Source organism: Xyrauchen texanus, chromosome 39 (assembly GCF_025860055.1).
Source record: "Xyrauchen texanus isolate HMW12.3.18 chromosome 39, RBS_HiC_50CHRs, whole genome shotgun sequence".
NCBI classification, from domain to species: domain Eukaryota; kingdom Metazoa; phylum Chordata; class Actinopteri; order Cypriniformes; family Catostomidae; genus Xyrauchen; species Xyrauchen texanus.
This window is the reverse complement of record NC_068314.1, coordinates 32,627,279-32,647,636: the sequence shown is the minus strand read 5'-3', so window position 1 is coordinate 32,647,636 and position 20,358 is coordinate 32,627,279. Positions and strand designations below refer to the sequence as shown.

The 20,358-nt window shown below is 38.3% G+C and overlaps 1 long non-coding RNA gene across 1 annotated transcript in view; it reads right to left on the bottom strand.

Moving 5' to 3' along the window:
* Positions 1-10,432, bottom strand: part of LOC127632739 (uncharacterized) — a 45,693-nt gene extending 35,261 nt beyond the window's left edge. Inside the window, exon 1 of the long non-coding RNA XR_007969132.1 lies at positions 10,101-10,432. This is a non-coding gene — a long non-coding RNA (uncharacterized LOC127632739). The remainder of the gene's footprint in view (positions 1-10,100) is intronic.
* Positions 10,433-20,358: the final 9,926 nt, after the last annotated feature.

The window sequence follows — 20,358 nt, the reverse complement described above, 5'->3', positions numbered from 1 at the left end:
GGTGAACCTGAATCCATGGAGAGTAAAATATCATGGGTGACCTTCAACAGTGCAGATTCGGTGCTGTGCAAATGTCTGAAAACAGACTGAAATGTATCTAAAATGTTAAACGTATTTAGATAAGAGTAGAGCTGCAAATAAACAACTCATCCACTATTCTTTAATATTACTTAGTTAGTAGTATCCTTCTGTAAATACACATTCATTTAGAATCTGTGAAATAAAGTTTGACCTTTTGTTTTGTTGATCTTTGTTCATTAAGAGAAGATCTACAAAACTAATAAATGTTTTAGAAGCAGTCATTTTTGTTTCATTTATTCATTTTTATTCCATTTAGTTCTGTAGCCTACAGCATCTGTCACTGAGCTTAATGTCATTTCCATTAGGAATTCGTTATAGATGTTTTTTGGAGGGCAAATGCTTTCATAATTGCAGCCTCAGCTTGGATTCCAGGTGGGATATGCTGAGTGTCATATTTGAGCTTATCTCATGGTGATCGTATGAGGTGTAGCAGTCACAAATGAGAGTGGACCACACACCTCTCCCTGCGATTTTAGGGAAGCCCCCAGTGGATCAGTGAAATGTGCCATGCAGAAGATGCTTTAATTGCACTGGAATGTTGTAGGAAGTCATGCATTTGTGTGGCTTAACAGTGAATCAGGCACTGCAGTGAATTATTGGTGGTCCTCAGCCTCGCTGTAGGTTCTTAGAAGTCGCATTCCACATGTTTCAAGAAGATTGTGGAGCAAGGTTGCACCGATGCCCATGAAAGCTTCTCTACAGGGACTCTCAGATCTGTGTTCATGTGTGGTATGATATATGGTATGGTTTTATATTTATATTCTTTTTATATTTAATAATATCCACTGGCCCCAAAAAGTATTTGGATACTTAAGCCACACTTAAAATGTATTAATGTGTATGAGATATATAATAAAATATCAAAGCAAGTGGCATTTATTTTAAAGGAATATAGCACAGGCACAATTTTCAAGTTGGTTGGGATTCAAAACATAAAGCAATACATGTAAGCGCAGCGTAGTTCTAGCGGGAAGACTCGCAGCTGTACATCATCGCACCATTAGCTGGGTAATTCCCAGCCAATCACATGTAAGCCGTTGCTTTATAAGTCTGCTCATAATCTATCACATTGATGTTTCAGTGTGCTAACACGGCAACCTCCACCACCCCACCACCATCAGTTGAGCCCTGTCCTGCTGTGAGGTAGGCTCCTCGCCCCTGCCTCCTATCTCTAGCAGGATATGACGGTTCCAAGTACAACTTCTTCGGACTGCCAGACGAGGCCTACGCCAAAGAGAGACATTACTTTTCTGTTTTACATTCATCAAATAAATGGCATCTTAAATTTCACTCAAGTCTGCCAGTCTTCCTGATAGAAATATATGGAAGTGATGGTGGCGTAGTGGGCTAAAGCACACAACTGTTAATCAGAAAGTCGTTGGGTTCGATCACCACGGCCACCACCATTGGGCCCTTGAGCAAGGCACTTCACTCCAGGTTGCTCCGGGGGGATTGTCCCTGTAATAAGTTGCTCCGGGGGGATTGTCCCTGTAATAAGTGCTCTCCATTTATTATCCTAAATTAGATGCACCTGTTTGAGGTTGTTAGCTGCATAAAGACACCTGTCCACCCCATACAATCAGTAAGAATCCAAATACTAACATGGCCAAGACCAAAGAGCTGTCCAAAGACACTAGAGACAAAATTGTACACCTCCACAAGGCTGGAAAGGGCTACGGGGAAATTGCCAAGCAGCTTGGTGAAAAAAGGTCCACTGTTGGAGCAATCATTAGAAAATGGAAGAAGCTAAACATGACTGTCAATCTCCCTCGTGGGGTCTCAATGATCCTAAGAAAGGTGAGAAATCAGCCCAGAACTACACGGGAGGAGCTGGTCAATGACCTGAAAAGAGCTGGGACCACCGTTTCCAAGGTTACTGTTGGTAATACACTAAGACGTCATGGTTTGAAATCATGCATGGCACGGAAGGTTCCCCTGCTTAAACCAGCACATGTCAAGGCCCGTCTTAAGTTTGCCAATGACCATTTGGATGATCCAGAGGAGTCATGGGAGAAAGTCATGTGGTCAGATGAGACCAAAATAGAACCTTTTGGTCATAATTCCACTAACCGTGTTTGGAGGAAGAAGAATGATGAGTACCATCCCAAGAACACCATCCCTACTGTGAAGCATGGGGTGGTAGCATCATGCTTTGGGGGTGTTTTTCTGCACATGGGACAGGGCTGACTGCACTGCATTAAGGAGAGGATGACCGGGGCCATGTATTGCGAGATTTTGGGGAACAACCTCCTTCCCTCAGTTAGAGCATTGAAGATGGGTCGAGGCTGGGTCTTCCAACATGACAATGACCCGAAGCACACAGCCAGGATAACCAAGGAGTGGCTCTTTAAGAAGCATATCAAGGTTCTGGCGTGGCTTAGCCAGTCTCCAGACCTAAACCCAATAGAGAATCTTTGGAGGGAGCTCAAACTCCGTGTTTCTCAGCGACAGCCCAGAAACCTGACTGATCTAGAGAAGATCTGTGTGGAGGAGTGGGCCAAAATCCCTCCTGCAGTGTGTGCAAACCTGGTGGAAAAACTACAGGAAACGTTTGACCTCTGTAATTGCAAACAAAGGCTACTGTACCAAATATTAACATTGATTTTCTCAGGTGTTCAAATACTTATTTGCAGCTGTATCATACAAATAAATAGTTAAAAAATCATACATTGTGATTTCTGTTTTTTTTTTTTTTTAGATTATGTTTCTCACAGTGGACATGCACCTACGATGACAATTTCAGACCCCTCCATGATTTCTAAGTGGGAGAACTTGCAAAATAGCAGGGTGTTCAAATACTTATTTTCCTCACTGTATATATATATATATATATATATATATTTATTTATTTTTTTTTTTTTAAGAAAAGTTTGCCAGAAATTTATGAATGGGCATATTTATGTCTCCATTAGCCAATAAGCTTTTCCCATCAGGTCTTTAAACTCTGCATGACCCCCATTCACGTGAGTGGTTGTGAACTGTTTCACACTGTAGTGTGATCAAATCCTCGTGACGTGAATAAACATCTATAATCGTAACCTTTCAGATGGGCATAAACAGAGAAGCCCAGCACCAGATGCAACAAATTTAGGGTTGAGGCTCGCAAAGGCAAACATCTGGTCTTTTACCATACACATGAAACCAGACATTTTCTATGTAAGCAACCCCAATGACCATAAGGAAACACTTGGGCTGTAACTTAAGAGTAGAGTCCCCAAATAACAACGGTTTGACCTGCGAGTTAATTTAAGAACTAGTATTTAGATTGAGCGTTTCCACTTATCAATCCAATGACTTGCGAGTTTATTTTGAGGACCTTTCGTTGTATATTTCTATCACAATCTCCACAGCACATGCTAGGACAGTCTCCCCTCTGTTCCCAAACCTATTAATGCACCCATTCTGCTCACATGGGATATATTTTGCTACGTCATAATCATGCACAAAGTTAAGATTGTAATCTTGTGACCAACCTACAAACAAAAAAAGTGCAACAATTGTGTTCAGCTGGTGCTGGGAGTTTCCCCAAATACAATTACTCTGTTTACATGCAGTAGTATAAGACGGAAATTGCTTTTGAAAGTGTTTCTGAAGAATATGGCTTTGTTGCTGTGCTTAAACCTCATGTGTACTACATTATTTAGATAGAATTGAAAACCACTCCACGCATCAGCACATAACTAAGACGTGTGTTTAAAAGGGCCGGTTTCAGGCGAACTGTAGCAAATACTCACATAATCCCACTGAAGAGAGAGGCTTCTGTGACTGCCATCATTGTCAGAAGTTAAGTGCAAAGGTGCTCTGAGCACTAGGCAAATAAACAAACATGTTTGAAAGACTCTATAATCTTCCATAATATTTGAAATTACCTTCACCACCCACTACAGTATACCAAGTATGTCCCCGTGGAAGGGGAAAATAAAAAGTGATCATACCACACATCACACGCTGATGGTGGTCTTTCATTATCCGTCATTTGCGAGGACATTTTGGTGAGGGTAATTCAAATAACCCACAGAAAATAAAATTGCTGCCACCTCACTATTATGCCATTGCAAACCCAGATGACTTTCATTCTTCCGTGGAACACAAAAGGAGATGTTAGGCAGAATGTTAGCCTGTCACCATTGAAACTGAATGGTGGGTGAGGCTAATATTCTGCCTAGCATCATCCTTTTTATCCACAGAAGAAAGAAAGTCATATGGATTTGAAAAAACACGAGGTAGATAAATGATGATAGAAATGTTATTTTTGGGCAAACTTTATCTTTAAAGGAATATTCTGCATTCAATACAAATAATGCAAATTATGCCTTTGCGCCAATATATGGCACCAAATGACTGAAGCACAGAGTCATTCACGACCCGAACTATCCTTTATTAAAATTTGCATGTTTACAATTCTACTAAGTGACTTCAGCAGTGCAGTCTTTAAGCATCATAAGCATTACCCCACATATGACAACAAAGCATATCATACTGAACTGCTGAGCACAGTTTTTATCAAGCTATACAAAAAAAGCCGAAAATACTAGCCTCCAAATTAATTATGAGTTTCAAAAACTTCCTTATGTCATGAAATGTGTAAATGGTCTGTACTTATATAGCGCCTTTTTAACCTTAGTGGTATTCTAAGCGCTTTACACCTCATCTCATTCACCCATTCACACACCAATGAAGGCAGAGCTGCCATGCAAGGCGCTAGCCTACCATTGGGAGTAACTTGGGGTTCAGTGTCTTGCCCAAGGACACTTCAGCATGTGGAGTCATGTGGGCCAGAAATCAAACCACCAACCCTGCGATTAGTGGACAACCCACTCTACCACCCGAGCCACAGCCGCCCCTAGTGTGGTTATCACCCACTTTTATTTATAATTTCTTGTTAAACGAGATTTACGAATTTAACAAATGTCTTGCCTCCTCCTCAGTACAGTACCAGTACATTCAGTTCGTTCACGAATGAGACGTCGTCTCTTTCAGACTGACCATACAAATGACCGACTTGTAGTCCAGTGAAGGGGCGTATTTGCCCAGTGGGTCAAACCAATAATATGCTTTTCACAGCCCACACTCAGAAGCTATTGGCTTGCGCTATGGTCAGTCTTTAAAAGCAGGACTAAGCAACACAATATTTGCAAGTCTACAAATGCATGAAGATACTTACCATAACCGTTTTCGCCAAAAATGACAAGGAAGCAGGTCTAACTTTTCTGATATTTTGTCAAATATTGGGCTTCACTATTATCAAGAGAGTAAAAGTTCAGGAAAAGACCAAATATCTTACAGTGTTCACCAAAGCACATTTCCATTCGTAATTCATGTAATATTTAACTGGATGGTCTTCAGTCATTCTACACATTCATAATTTACATTTATGCATTTGGCAGACGCTTTTATCCAAAGCGACTTACAGTGCACTTATTACAGGGACAATCCCCCTGGAGCAACCTGGAGTTAAGTGTCTCGCTCAAGGACACAATGGTAATGGCTGTGGGGATCGAACCAGTGACCTTCTGATTACCAGTTTACCAGTTATGTGGTTTAGACCACTACACCACCACCACAATTTGGGGATTATATGCATACCTACAAACTCATGCATTTTACCTCTCTCTCCTTGTTGAATGTAAATGACTCACATGCTGAACTGAAGAATGACATGACTCCTCTCGTTCAGATCCTCGTACACGAAAAGAGTGATTCATTCATTTTGTTCGCGAACGAGTATACCAGTATATTCAGTTAGTTCATGAACGAGACGTCTGATCTCATTCAGACTTAAGTAACCGATTGGTCTGGTTCAGTGAAGGGCGTATTCTTTCAGTGGGTCAAACCAATGATATGCTCCTTCTCAACGTGCACTCGAATGCTATTGGCCCAAGCTATAATCAGTCTTTACAGGCATGAAAAGCCACCAAAGCGGTCTCGCGCTTCAAACTAAGGTCGGTCTAGCAGGTAAATGCCCAGTTACCTAAATTCTTGCAAGAGCCACATGCAAGTCACACACTGTGTTTAGATATACTGTATGTATATATATACCTGCTCGCTAGAAAGTTGGTTTATTATTTAGCGGACAGCCACTCGACTCTCTGGGTAGATGGTTTAGAAGAGGAGATTGGCTTTCTGCCTAGTGTGTAACAGATATCTAAATCATTAAGGCTCCCCCTCTGCCATGTGCCACCCCTCGGCTCTCTGCCCCCTGAACCCCAGGGGTCAAACGACTGTGGGCTCCCTGACCCCCAGTATTTCCTTTGAATATTAACAGACTAGTTATGTCGTCAAAAGCACTGATATAGACCATGGCCTCATTTAAAAAAGGGCCAATCAATGCAAACAGCTCTTGAGTTGAGCGTTTCGGCCTCAGAATGTCCGAGGCTTTCATGTGTCTCATTGTGAAGCATAATGATAACACACAGAGGAAGTGTGGGGCATTTTAGGGAGAAATTATGTGGTCACATGCCTGCCGGCTGTAATGCCTCAGTTAAATTCATTTAAGTTGCGCTTTCGGGCCATGGGAGAATGAATCGAGTTAGTTTATGTTATAGAAATGAATGTGGCACAGTCGTATTAAAGCCTTTTCAGTCTGATGTGAGGCAGACCACTACAACTGACAAGGATTATTCTGTCCTCAATTTTGGTCCGTTTAAAGTGGAACACTTTAAAGGAAGCATTTCAGCCTGCTTGCCACAAGTATGCGGCATATCTAAATAATTATCAGAGGTCTGACACACATTCAGTTTCAGATGAGTTTTGAAGTTCTGACAAGAAGACAGGCATCTATTTTAAGAGCAATGTAATACTGCTGGAGAGATCACATTTTGGAGATCAAATTGTAGTTCCAGTGGATTTTTTTTTAATTGTAATTGCAACAATACTGGATGAAACCCTCAAGATAAAAAAAACTATTAATACAAAATTAAATGTACTTATCCAAACTACCATCACTATATATTTTTAAATAGAGTTAACCCACTTAAAAGGATATTTCACCCAAAAAGGAAAATTCTCTCATCATTTACTCACTCTCATGCCATCCCAGATGTGTATGACTTTCTTTCTTCTGCAGAACAAAAATTATGATTTTTAGAAGAATATTTCAGCACTGTAGGACCATACAATGCAAGTGAATGGGTGCCAAAAATCTGGACACTCCGAAAATCACATAAAGGCATCATAAAAGTTAACCATACAACTCCAGTGTTTTAATCCATATCTTCAGAAGTGATATGATATCTGTGGGTGAAAACCAGATCGATAATTAAGTCCTTTTTTGCTAGAAATTCTTCTACCTGCCCTGTAGGGGGCGATATGCATGAAGAATGTGAATCACCAAAAACACAAGTAGAAAGTGAAAGTTAAAGTTGAGATTGATTGAGCAGGGAGAAGAAATTATAGTAATTTCTTCTCCCTGCTCATAAAAGGACTTAAATATTGACCTGTTTCTCACCCACACCTATCATACAGCTTCTGAAGACATGGATTGCTTTTACGTTTACTTATGTGATTTTTGGGGCTTCAAATTTTTGGAACCCATTCACTTGCATTGTAGGGGGCAATAAAAATCTTAATATGTGTTCAGCAGATGAAAGAGCATCATACACATCTGGGATGGTATGAGGTTGAGTAAATGATGAGAGAATTAACATTTCTGGAAGAACTATTTCTAGGTGCAAATAAAGTTGCTAAGGGCTCTACCAGTCTTCTTCCATTTGTAAACAATGTTTGGGCGACTATAGACATTTTAAAAACAACTGGCATGCAAGTAGACAACCTTAGGAAGGGTTTTTGCTGGATAATGTGTCATGTGCATGGTGTTAAATTCATGCTGCCATGACCGGTGGTCAAAACCCCTTATTATCTTAATCTTTGCAAAGGTTTTATGGGAATTTCTATATAGTAATTCTATATCTATATCTATATAGATATTTGCCCACCGATCACTAAATTTGCTGTATATCACCTTTACATAAAAAAATACACTTTAAAATAAAAATAAATTATAAACAAATATGCACAGTATCTTCATATGAAACATTGTGCAAAAATTATACTTGGGCATCTCTGGGAAAAATCAGGGCAATAACTGGTTTGCATTGGCCAAAATTCAGCCTAGCAGTGTGTGCATTCAGTCACTTGTCTATAAGTATACTGGAACTCATCATACCTGATTTTGCCACTAATAGTGAGCCCTTGCCCAGGTCAGAGCTAGCCTTACACCAAAGTGGTGTATGGCAAAAATCACTCATGTCAAATTCTCACCTTGGAACAAGCAACAGAGGCAAGGTGCCCATTCTCCAAACTCTGAAGCCTGGCCTTTGACATTTTGAAGAGTAAATAATTGTTGAGTTTTTTTCTTTAAACAAAATTGGAGGGCTATCGGAAACAGCAGCTGGTTTAGCGTCCTGTGTCTGCTCAGGTGTTTTGACACACTAAGGAATGTGCCACCTTTCAGAATAATGGACAAAGGCAACATAATCACATTAAAAACACACTTTTCTTTCATTACAGCTTTGGTTCAGTGTATTTGGTTAAATATTAAATACAGGCTATATCGGTTGGGTCTAATAGACTATTTGGTTGTAAAAAAAAAATAAAAAATGATGTTAATCGCTTGATTTAGGAGTGACAGAATTAAACATGTTTTCTCCACTTTTTGACCAATGAATTTTCATGCTTTTCCAGTAGTTCATGAGTAATGCATAAGTCTTTTTAAGATCATTTTATAGAGATTCCAAGGTAATATTTCCATTTCTATGCTAATAATTAGAATATATTAAATGAATAATATAGAACTTAAAATATATTTAAATCATTATACTTATTAGTGTACCAATGTCTACAAAAAGACCAATAATGTCCTGAGATTTTAAAGCAGCTCAATGGAGGATTCAGCTTTCTGGGCTCCCATGCAGATCATAACCAGGAATATTTACATATACTATTTTATTACATCTACATGACTTTTCTAGGCTTAGAAATCACAATTATAAAATGCCCTGATATTTCAGGTTTTCCATGACTGTCTTGGGATCCCTGGAGAAGATCTGTTTGATTTTTAAGGAAGGCACATCATTAAATTTAAATAAGAGCTAGTCTTGCAAAACTCTGTTATTCAGTGTAAAATAATAATAATACCACTAAAAAAACTGTTAGAGTAGGAGTAAAGGGAACATATAATGACATTGTAATTCAGCAATAATTAGAAATAAATAACATTGTTTAGATGAACACAATTTAAATGATGCTGATATTTGCATACACTGGCATCCAGCCTAAAAGTGTAGACTTGTCACTTGTCAAGACTCATTTCTAATGAAATAAATTAATCCAGTAAAATTATTTTGAGGGTACATTTTATGGAGTAGAAACACCTCATTTATCTGTCTTAAATTAAAATATTTACTTGCGAATTATATTCTTCAAACTAAAATGTAAATATCATCTTAGTTTTATAATAGTTATTGGGTAAACAAGTAAACACAATCAAAACCACACAGGCATACATTCAGGGAATTATAATGAATGCAGATTTTCTCAGGACAAGGTTTTTTTTTCTCTCCATGTCACAAATGTCAAAGTTTTTTTTTTTTTTTTTTTTAAATGTTGTCATTTCATTGTAATTAATCAATTACAATTTCCATTCACCAAAGTAATGGTTTGATGTTTTTATATATATATATATATATATATATATATGTTACTTTTATTGGGGGAAATAACAGTAAAAATGTGCAATAGCTTTTTTATAGCCAATACTTTAAGTCATGTGCCCGTACAGAAATGGGCTAACTAAAATAAACCTACTCTGAGAAATATTCACTGGAGTAAAAAAGTATTTGATTAGGCCTACTTCGGAAGAAAATTGTTGCGTTTTAAAATCCTTAAATGACACTGGCAACATTTTCAAAACAAATTATTTGGTTTCCGTTCACCTGAACAGCAAACCCTTCTATTGAGACTACAGCCCTTGAATACAAATCCTTTCTGTTTTACAGCGTAAATATCATTTCAACACTTACCCCGAGGCATTAGAGGTAGTTTGCACTTGACCAGACTCCCAGAGCGCCGCGCTCATCCCGCCCACACGCACCAACTATCTGCCGCTTTAATCAGGAAAACATCCGCGGGCGTTTGTGCAACGGAATTGGACCGTGAACGCTGATGGCGGGAAGATGGATAAGGGCGCATTGTCACCGGCCGATGTTATCGCACCAAACGTGAAAGGCTGAGCCGCTAATTACCGTCTGCGGTGGTCAAACACTCGATGATAAGTGGCGGCGACAACAACACCTGTAGATCCGCGGAACATCTGCCCTCTAGTGACGAGTAAACAGATGCTGAATCTGCTGACACGGACATGCAGTACACTCGATACACCGACTGTTCGCTGGAAACTGCGCTTTTAACATTGCAGGGTGGCACCGGGGCATGTTGTCACAGGGACTATTTCTTTGTAACGATAAGATGTAGTGTGTGTATTCTCTAGCAGAGGTTTGTATGTTGGTTTCAAAGACATCGATACAAATTCTCTTACATTAGTAGAATATAATTTCAATTTCAATTTAAAAGTACTTTATTGGCATGATTGTGTTTACATACAATATTGCCAAAGCATTAATACATAATATCTATATATTTTTGTGAATTCTCTTTATCCAGTTTTTTTTTTTTTCTTTTTTACATTCAGGCAAGGGTCAACTATACTAGGCACATTTTACCCAAATGTGTAAATGTGAGCATAAAAGTCAGACCGGGGCATGTTGTCACATGTGTTTTACAACAACGTTTTGATATTTTCGTGTTACCTTTTTCCATTTTTATTGTTTCATGAATCGTTTTGTACCTCATAATTTTTATTTTTTACTTATTAAATATTGCTTATAATCCTTAAATAGGCTGTTGCAGTGCAGTACTGTAACTATAATAACTGAAATGTTTAAGTTCAATTCCTAACTTCAATCAATATTATATCATGAAGTTAAGTAGTAGATTTTACTTCATTTTATACCATTTAAATGTACTGGGAAAATCTGTGTGCCAAAACTTAATCTTACTAGTAATTTTTTCAGTGCATTGTGACAACTTGCCCCGCTATTGATGCAAGTTAGTCACAAAGGGTCAAAATATGTTCAGTGAACTGTATCTTTTTCCTGAGCAATAACAGTTTTTTTTTTTTTGTTTGTTTATTGTAGCTAAGACTTTATGTTATGAGGCTATGCAGAAATTGACTTTGTCTACAAAGGAATTGTACAAAGTGTGACAACTAGCCCCGGTTTCCCCTAGTAAGTCTCCTTGTCATTAGTGCTTTGAGAGAGCAAAATGCACATACATTGTTAAAATTATATAGTACCTAATAGAAATTATGCTGACACTTGATATTTACATGTACTGCATATTAATATAGTTATAATAACAAAGCTGTTTAACAGAACAAATACTTATTGAGTCTACATGTTGCAATGCTTTGTGAAGAAAGTCTTCGGAAAGTGGTAGTTGTTTTTTTTTTTTTTTCCCATTGTATTTGTTTATTGGGATAGCTATAAACGGAATGCTGAATTAGGAGTTCTGAAAGAGAGCCCAGGTTTGTAGTGTAATTACGCTCCATCACTTCATTTGTCAGCGAGACCAGTGCACTCCTTAGAGAATGCCATCTGCTTTGCCAAGCATGGATGAAGAACAATTTTGGGGTTTATGAATAAATAAACACTCCCCCACCAGTCAATAGTGATTCTTGCTTTTTTTTGTCTTCATGCAACATATAGATGACTCAAGGAATGCATATGCAAGGCAAAACTATAAATAGATGGCAGCAATCAAACAAAATAAATGAACTGTCAAAGCAAAACTGTTTACAAGCAGAGCAAAATCCCAGCAATTAAAAGCTAATTTGTTGCATGTTTGAGTAAGTGGTAGCAGATAGGACACAGAAGCAGCGGGACAGACAGATTCAGAATGGTCCTACGGGCCTCATTGCGTGGTCACGGCTTTTAGGAACATCAGCAGAAAACAAAACGGCCACTCTACTCAAATTCCTTGCCATTTCACTGCAGACTGCAGGTTGACAGACATCTGCAGAGGCCATTAGGCACAACAATTATGATGTCAAGGACCATTTGCGATGCTGTTCAAAATATACTATTTTGTAGCTCATTGTAATCACTAAATCAATGTTTCTGCCATAAATACCCACTATGTGGAACTGTATTGCATTGTTTGGTATTGTTTACAGGAATGGTATGACATCGTGATATCCAGTATCTTGTAATGAGGGAAAAGAAAAGCTAGCATAACATTTAGTGATTAGAAATTAACTGAATGAATTATTTAAGGCTCTAAGCTTTGTCATTTTATTAATGGGCGTTTTCCTTACTCTGTCCTCACTCTGCCCATTTTCCATAAGGCCCATTTGAGTTTTCCAATATCCTCTGTTGAAATGCCTATGTGAGTTTATATAAATTGAGCAAAACAGAGTAGTGAGCAATGACCAAAGCTCACGAGATTTTGTGTTAAGTACACACAGAATGAAGCGGCGGGTATGTCTGTCTATCCGCCTGTCTATCTTTCCACCTCTCACCTCACCCCAACCCTTTTGCCTCTCTCTTCCTTTGGGCGACCCAGTGGGACAATAAGCCAGTGACAGATAAGGAATTATTTGCTCGAAGCAAAACCTTTAAAATAAACAATCCATTAGGCTGTGTTCTGAGGGGAACTAGTGCAGCAAACTGGCTCAGTGATACTAATTCAGGTGAATTGGAGGCAAATTTCCCTGGCATACTCACAGCTGTGATAATACCAAAGGCCTGTTTAAGGCCTGCACAGTGTCCAGAATAGTACCCAGCACCTTGGTACACTCGCACAGTCCCGTGGTCTGGTTCATAACACAACACCTCACTGAGCACACAGCCATTAGTGTGCATTTGCACGTGTACACGTTATTGTGTGCGAGTGGGTGGGATGTCAAGGAAGACAAAGAGGGAAAACGGAGTGCTATGTTTTCTTACCTGGGAAGCATGTTTATTTTCTGTTTCTTTGGTTTCAAAGTGTGGGTTCCAGATTGTAGGAAACCAGAATTGTTCAAATTAAAAACGTGCTTTGATTGAATGGTGTTTTTCCTGCATGTGGCACAAACCATTTCAATTTTAGCTTTTGCTGTAGACAGTAGGCCTCTCTGAACAGTCAATGATGTGTCAAACTATTTGAGTTTAAGTCACACTTGCATTTATCTCATTGATAAGCTTACTTATCCAGTCAGACATATGAAAAAACACCAGATTTGCTTGGGTCACCCCAACATGTGTAGTTTTTTTTTTACACAATACATATTCGATTACATAATAAACCGTAATATTTTAACATACATATTGAAAACGTAAATATAAGAATGAACATGTGATGTACACATAGTGTAATGCACATAGCCAACAGAGAGTGTTTGAATTTTTGAAAATTAAAATGCATTGACCATAAATGCATGAAAACAAATAAATGGGTTATGAATGTAAAAATTGAAATGAGACAGTTGTAGCTTTTAAATCATGTGTAAACTAGTGTAGTCAAAATTAATATATAAATAAAAAAATTGCATATATATATTTTTTATTTTTTTTTATAAAAAAGTATACAAAAAAAGTTACATAATTGAAATATTCCATTAAAAATGTAAATTTATTCTCTTCCAGGAAAATGGACCAAAAATGAAGATGACTCATAGTGCACTCAGGGGCATGTAGGACTATTTGTCCAACACAATGCAGTTTAGAATGAGAATGGCCCCACCCCTTAAAGGGATAGTACACCCAAAAATTCAGCAGAACACAAACCAAAATTTTTAGAAACTCAGAGTTCTAGATGATACACATGGGAGGTGGCAAGATTGGAGGAGTCGTTAACTTTCAACATGCCGGAGGAGAGTACGGTTTCTGTAGTGAATGACAGGTTTTAATTATTTTTAATAACTGTTAACGCTTGCAGTTTCTGTCATATTCATTTATGTATATCAGCAACCATTTGATGCATTTTGTAAATTTTTACACTGTGAAATAGCTTTTATTTGACCAAAATTCCATTATCGTAAGCCGGTTAACTGAATAATGTATTGTGCTGTCAAAATAAAAGCTCCTTTAAGAAATATGTATGAATGAACCTGGCGTCATCCATGTTTCCTGTTCTTTCTGACAACAAAGCACTTGAATGTGACATACTCGAAATGACCACTTCAGAAGTAGGAAGTTGTTGACAAACACTCCAATGCCTTTCCAACTTTTCTGATTGGCTAACATGCGCGGGCTGCAGCCCGATTCTTTTTTAGTAGGGACTTTTATTGCTTGGTAGTCCACAAAATCACTTATAGCATCTTAAACAAATGAGCTTATATCTTTCAATTAGCTGTTTATGTGTTTAAGGAGTGTAGAGGAATAATGACACGGTGTGGAGCACTTGATTGGATGTGGTGATCCACTTCAGAATCGGGTTTCTTCTCAGTGGGATGTCATATTAATTACGGTAAAGGTCTCACACGTGGAGCCCCACACACTGACACACGTGCGCCAGGCTGGGGGGTGAATGAATAGCCGCAGTCAGCTCTGTGTCTGATCAAGGGACGGTTGGCCGGTGGAGTATGTAAGGAAATACTCTGGTGGGACCATGAGAGAGCATTAGACTGACCGAGAGCAGCCTGAGGCAAACACAGCTGCCTGGAGAACACACTTCAGCAGTATTTCACCAACCTTAAATACTTACCTTTAATCCCACGCAGAACAGTGGTCGGTTGGATATTTATGTTTACAGGTGTTCTGTTAATTGCCATCTAGGACATGCAGCACCAGTCAAATTCACTTATTGCTGTGTAAATAACAGTGATTTTTATGGGATTGAAAACTAGCAGGTTTGCGTTTAACAAAAGAAACTTAGTCACACCTTTTTGGTGTCAAACATGTCACAATGTTACTAGATTGCCAAACTGCCGAACCCAAGAATCTGACATGTTTGGCAAGATCGTGTGTTTGTGTGTGCGCAAGCAGAATACTGATGTCCCCCACAAACTAAGCCTTGACTGTTTGTAAACAGTCTGTCTTTTCTCAAAAGTACCTATGAGAATTGCTCTCGGAAGTGAAATTGCAGCAGAACTACCCAATTTGGCATGGGGCATCTAGTTGGATGTTTGAGTGATGCTAATTGCTGTGGGACTCAGACTTGCATTCATTTCTTTATCTCTAGTCATAACCTCCCCCAATAACAACTGCAGTCGAAACAAATCCCAGATCATGGTGATTTCTTGAGGTGATTAACTCTTAGAAATTTGGAAGTTGAGACATCAGTAATTGCAAGGTGCTATTTAGGTTTGTTGTAGATCTATTCTAAAATTCATGGCTTACAATGAGAGGTAATGAATCTCAAAACCCACCCTAAAGGAATATTCTGGGTTCAATGCAAGTTAAGCTCATCGACTGCATTTTTGGCATAATTTTGATTACCACTCAAATTGGTGGGCTCAAACAGGCAGTGGTGGCTCAGTGGTTGAGGCTCAGGGTTACTGACCAGAAGGTCAGGGGTTCAAACCCCAGCACCACCAAGATGCCACTGTTGGGCCCTTGAGCAAGGCCCTTAACTCCAGGTTGCTCCGGGGGGATTGTCCCTGTAATAAGTGCACTGTAAGTCGCTTTGGATAAAAGTGTCTGCCAAATGCATAAATGTAAATGTAAATTTATTTTGACTTGTTCCTCCTATTATTTAAAAAAAGCCAAAAAAAAGGTTACAATGAGGCACTACAAAAGAAGTGAGCACATTTTTGGAGGGTTTAAAGGCTGAAATGTGAAGTTTGTAATTTCATTAAGGCATTTACATAAATTCTTCTATTTAAACGTTTTTGAATTATTATTTCTAACTATGTATTAATAGTTGTTTTTACAGTCGTTTTAGGGTTTATGATGTTATGTCATCATGACAACGAAGTTGTAACATTGTAAATAACTTTACACAGGTAAGTAAGGAAGGGATAATGTCAGCCGGTAGTTATCACACAATAAACCCCGAAAGGGTGATCAGGCGTGAAGCAGAGGGGTCTTTTATCACCTTGAAGGGGTTTATTTTGAGATATCAATTGGCTGACTGTACAATATCTCACTTATTACACAGATACTAATGAAATAAATAAATACATGGATATAAAATATTGATTTGTGTTCAAATAATGTAATTACGAGACAATAAATATATGCGAACAGCTGAAATCCACCTCCGGTTTGCATCGGAGTTCTGTGAAAATAACCGTCTGACTCCTTATCCAGCATATTGCAAGACTACTTGCCAAATTAACAAATAAATGGACCTGAAGCACTGATTTGTGTTGAAATTGTGTAATTTTACAACAAGAAATTAATCGCTGAACAGCTGAAATCCACCTCAGGTTTGCTTCGAAGTTCTATTGGTGTTTATTTTGTAATTAATAAAATGTCTGACTGCTCAAGATGCATCTTATTTACACTTGCCACTTAAATAAATAAATGCAAATGAAGCATTGATTTGCATTGACATCGCACAGTGATTCAAGCAAAATATGGTTTGCAATACCCGGATGAGCGGTCTGATTCATGTATGAATGTACGGTTGCTACTTAGAAATATAAGACCACTAGGTGGAGCCATTGAGTATACCAGAGAGCCGTGTAATAAGTGAAAATCATGTTACCTGCATATTGTTTATGTCTTGTGGCTTTACTTTCGAAACAGTGAGTATTTTAACATTTACAGATTAGTCCCATTCACTTTCCCAGATTTTTGCTTGATGAGTCAAAATACATTTTTGTGGTACATTATGCCACAAACTTGTATTGAACCTGGAATATTCCTGTAACATTACAAACTTATTGTAAAGTGTTACCAATAACTGATTAGATTTATAAATGTGTTGGAATACAAAATCCAAACAAGCTTTCTTTTGTCTTCACAACAGACCTCAGATTCATATTTGCGCCATCCACAGTACATGTTCTCCCTCATTAGCCTTGCTAGAATGGTTTATGTGCACAAACAGTACTTGATGACAACTATGTTTCAGTTCATTCAAGGCTCGTCAAAGCATAATTCCCATCAGTACATTTCATCAATAATTCCACCCCATATGACATGTTAATAGCGCGATTTGTCTGTCACGCTGAGGCGTGTGTGATGGCTGCCTTAATAGACACGGCCCGCTCAAACACAGGGATAGACTAACACATCTGTCAACAAATATGTTTTTTGCATGCACTTCCACCTTTCCAATGACAGCTGCTATCACCAATATGTTATAAAGAACTCCATGTGCTTGACTATTGCCAGTGATGTGTTCTTTAACACATTTGAACTCATAAGCAGTCACCTTGACTATCCCTAGGGAAAGGTGGAGAGTGGATCTGTTGGGTGTGATAAATTGGCTACATGTTTGAACCTACAAGTTGGCAAACACATTGGTACAAAATGTATTCACGTTTATGGCATGAAAATCCTTGTGTCGTGGGATTAATGTAATTACGATAATTACACTAATGATAATGTTTTAATGCAATAGACAATAGGCACAGTTTATGAACAGGCACAGTATTGTTCTATAGCTCAATACAAGATGGTAAATGTACACACCACACTCTTAAAAATAAAAGGTTTCTTAAAGGATGTTTCGCAGCAATGCCATGGAAGAACAATAGTTGGTTCTCCAAACCAAAGCAATGTGAAGGTTCCATGGACATTACAGGTTCTTCATGGAACCATACATGCTGATAAAGAACCTTTATTTTTAAGAGTGCACCCAGCTTATGGTGTTCAATTAGTCATGATTTTTCAACAACAGTAGCTCAGGTGTATGGAGTATAGCTTTTTGGTGTCAAATTCTGTTTGGTGACGCTGGTGGCCCAGAATTGACAAACTTCAGCTTTAAGAGGCGTAAGGTTTTCTATTTTGGGGGACATAAGTGGATTGATTGTGCAGATTCAAGGACATAAAACATTTTGCTGTCAGTCAACTTGTTCGCAACCAATCACACTGAAATGCCTTCAAGACACTGTTGTAAAATGTATGGCGTCTGGAATCAAGGCAACCTTTTTACTTACTGATTAGCCATTTAATTCAGTACTTTCAGTTTGTTTTGTACTCCATCTCTTCTAACAATCTAACCATTTCCCTGGTTAATATTCCGGGATTAATACAAATTAAGCTCAGTCAACAGCATTTGTGGCATTATGTTGATTACCACAGAAAATGATGTTGACTCGTTCCCTCTGTTGTTTAAAAAAGCAAAAATCATTGGGTTGCATTGAGGCACTTACAATAGAAGTGAATGGGGCTAATTTTTAAAGGCAGAAATGTGAAGCTTATAATTTTATAAAAGCACTTACATGAATTCTTCTGTTAAACCTTGTGTATTATTTGAGCAGTAAAGTTGTTTAGATCAATGTTTTTATGGGCGTTTTAGGGTTTACGGTGCTACATCGTCATAGCAACTTGGAATTGCCAGAAATGGACAACAGAAATGGTTAGTAACCAAAAACACATACTGTAGTTAACATCTTGTGGCTATTCTTTTGAAACAGTGTGTATTTTAACTAGGGTTGTCAATCGATTAAACATTTTTAATCAAATTAATTACACGGTGTCCCGATTAATTAATCGCGATTAATCACATATACAAATATTTGCTGAGAAAGCCCCTCAAATATCAATAATTCAATATATAATGATTATACATATCAATATATAATTATACATAGTTACCTTTATATTAAAAAAATATATATATATATAAATCGTTGTTCTGCCTACTGATGTATTTTCTTCACTGTATAAACTGCGCGTTGCTCATACAGCTGAAATTTGACTTACTGCCCTCTGGAGTAAACAGGTGGTACTACAAGCTTGCATTTCTCATGAATCTTCCTTATTATGGTGCGATTAATTGCGTAAATTTTTTTAACGCTCTATTTTTTGTCAGATTAATCACACTGAATTAACACATTAAATCAAAGTTAATTTTTGGCCCCACTGACTTCCATTGTAAGTGTTTTTTTAAAGAAATGGAGGAGCAAGTCGAAATACATTTTTGTGGCAATCAACGTTATGCCACAAATGCTGTTGAACATCTTAACTTGTATTGAACCCAGATTACTGAGCTTCCTTTATTTTTTTCTTTTAAGTAATTTTAAATGGTTGTTGTTGTCCTAATCAGCATTTTACTAAAAAAAAAATCAACGGCCTTTAAATGTAGAAAGACCTAAAGGGCTCAAATCTAGGGGGCGTTATCATAGGCAGTCTTGACGACCACCCCTCGGGAGAGCTGGAGAGTCTGTTTGTTGGGTGTGATAAATTGATCACATGCTTGAACCTAAAGGTTGGCAAATTAACAGTTAATTATGGTTTGATAAATAGCAGATCTACTCGAGCCCCATTCAGCTGCTGCAGGCTCTCTCTCGACCCGATCTCACTAAGGCAAGTGTTTATGTGCTAGTAACAAGTGTCGATGCAGACTGTTATGTCTGCATTTTGTCACATGTGGGGATTGCTCTCAGATGTGCTCCTTCCCCCAAGCATTGACACATACACACATACACACACCCACACACACACGCACACACACACACCCACACACACACGCACACGCACACGCACACGCACATCTATTCTCAAATTACTGCACACGGCACACTTTTTCACCCAAGACACACACAATCCTCAGCATACCCTGACCCTTTAGAAAAGGGTCTTGTTCTTTCACACTCTCTGTAGTCTTGCAGGCACATTTATCACACACTCTGACACTGATATATTTAACTCATCCATTACGTGTTCTGAAAGGAAAAATGGTTTTACTAGCATGGAAAACAGGTCAAGGCTGTTTAAAAGTTGGATTTCTTTGGAAATTCATGCCGTGAAAATAATTGTTTTATACTGTAGTGAATACAAAAGATTGAAATAACATGAAATCCACAGAGGCAGGCCGGAACGTTGTTATGGATTATGTGCGACACAGACAGGTTAAGCTATTGTGTACCATCTCCAGAACATGAGCAGGGTCTGACTTGGGGTGGCAAGTGGGGTGGCAAAGCTCATTTAGGGTGGCAGCCGCCACCCTGTGCCATCCTTCTGGCTCCACCCCTGAAAGGGAGACCATGACAAATGGAATTGTTGCTTACCCATTTGCTCCAACATAAAAAACAAAAACACACTATTATTAGTGTTTGCACAACCTACCAAAGAAAGAAAGAAAAAAGAGAGAGAGGTGGATTATGACAGTCAGAGGAGAGAAGAT